This window comes from Delphinapterus leucas, chromosome 13, assembly GCF_059928025.1.
Source record: "Delphinapterus leucas isolate spDelLeu-1000000601 "Yukka" chromosome 13, BTC_Dleu_Yukka2, whole genome shotgun sequence".
Classification (NCBI taxonomy): domain Eukaryota; kingdom Metazoa; phylum Chordata; class Mammalia; order Artiodactyla; family Monodontidae; genus Delphinapterus; species Delphinapterus leucas.
The window spans coordinates 65,752,394-65,754,355 of NC_143141.1; the positions used below are offsets into that span (position 1 = coordinate 65,752,394).

Genomic DNA, 1,962 nt, shown 5'->3' on the forward strand with positions numbered 1-1,962 from the left:
ACATCAAAGAGAATGAGGAAAGCATGCTGTGAATGAAGGCCGGGCAGAGGAGAAGCTGGGAACCCATCCAGATTTTTCTCACAGAAATCAAGCCTTCCTTGAAACAGATCCTGAATCAAAATGTTTGGTTGTCAAAGCACATTCCTCCTGAGAATGAGATGGACTGAGAGCTAAAGCGACTGAGATGAAAGAAGTGTAATGTAAGGTAACAAAAAGTCTTGTCTGCCTCCAATAATTTCTACATCTTCTCCCTCCTGAAGTTTCCCCCACAGAGTACAATAAAGATGGTGACTTTGTCATCCTCACCCACCATGTCCATCACCTTATATTTCACCCATCTTATACTTCTCACCTTTCCCCAAATCAGGTAAAGACTTTCACATTTCCTGTCATTTATTCATGCCACTTATTTCCTGGCCTGAATTTCCTTTCTTTCCTTTACCTGGAAAACTTCTACTACAGTCAAGTTTCAGGAACGCAACTCAGGAATAGGGTAGTTAAATAGAGATAAACAAAACTACATATTTAGACTACTCTAATTTGGATCTCAAAAGTCTAAACTCAAAAAAGTGTCTTCTACATAGTATGAACTCAAGATGTGTTAGTAGTTTTTCCTCATGGCAGCACATGGCGGCAAGATGGTGGTGCAGATTTCCAAGGAGAGGAAGTTTGTCACCGATAATATCTTCAAAGCTGAACTGAATGGGTTTCTCACTCAGGAGCTGGCTGAAGATGGATACTATGGAGTTCTGAGTTACAACAGCCATGACAGAAATCTGACTGCTGTGGTTCAGAAAAGATCTAGCTTCCCTGAGGGCAGTGTAGAGCTTTATACTGAAAAGGTGGCCACAAGAGGTCTGTGTGCTATTGCCCAGGCAGAGTCTCTGTATTACAGATTCCTAGGAGGACTTGCTGTGTGGAGGAGGGCCTGCTGTGGTATGCTGCCGTTCATCATGGAATGTGGGGCTAAAGCCTGCATAGCCATGGTACTGGGAAACTCTGAGGATATAGCGCTAAATCCATGAAGTTTGTGGATGGCCTGATGATCTGGGACTCTGTTAACCACTATGTTGACACTGCCATGTGCCACGTGCTACACAGTCAGGGTGTGCTGGGCATCAAAGTGAAGGTCATGCTGCCTTGGGACCCAAGTGGTAAGATTGGCCTTAAGAAGCCCCTTCCTGACCTCGTGAGCATTGTGGAACCCCCAAATGAGATAACACCCACCACTCCCATCTCTGAAGAGAAGGGTGGGAAGCTGGAGCTACTTACCATGCCCCAGCCAGTACTCCTAGCATAATAGGGTGTCCTTGGCAGCTGGATCTGGATGTTACTCTGTAAAGACCTTTAATAAAATAAAATATTTTTTAAAGACCTGTGGACTGACTAGACTGTACATTCAGTGTTCAGACTGAGGGTCATGTTGCTCCATGGGAGCATTACTTTTTTTTTTTTTGCATCAGCTTTTATTTTATTTTATTTTTTTAACATCTTTATTGGAGTATAATTGCTTTACAATGGCATGGGAGCATTACTTGATTGATTCTTAGAGCTGTCTGGCTCACAATGTTTCTTTGCTTTCCCTGAAATCCTCTTGGTTTCAATTGTATCTGTGAGGCAAGGGCCAGAACAGGAGGACCCAAGCAGAGGTAACCAGAGAAGTATCCTGTTGAGGGGTAAATCTGGTGATGGTGTAAGCTGACTGCTAACAGGAAAGCACCTTGATTAACTCATCTGTAGTTCAGGGTTATAGGTTTAGAAGAGGGATATGTTTAAGATGATTTTCTGTATTGCACATAGAAAATGAATACAGCAACCATTTTATTTGGGGGTTATTCAGAAAAAGAGAAATATTAGTAGAATGAAGGAAGTAGATAATGTTTTTTATGTTTAAGAGTTTTGATAATTTTTGTTGGACTATGAGGTCTTCTTCCACAATATTTTTTCTGCAGTTAGGTCCTT

At 41.9% G+C, this 1,962-nt stretch overlaps 1 pseudogene; it reads left to right on the top strand.

Moving 5' to 3' along the window:
• The first annotated feature begins 638 nt into the window (after positions 1–638).
• On the top strand, positions 639–1,605 carry LOC111174759 (small ribosomal subunit protein uS3 pseudogene; annotated as a pseudogene).
• The last annotated feature ends 357 nt before the right edge of the window (positions 1,606–1,962 follow it).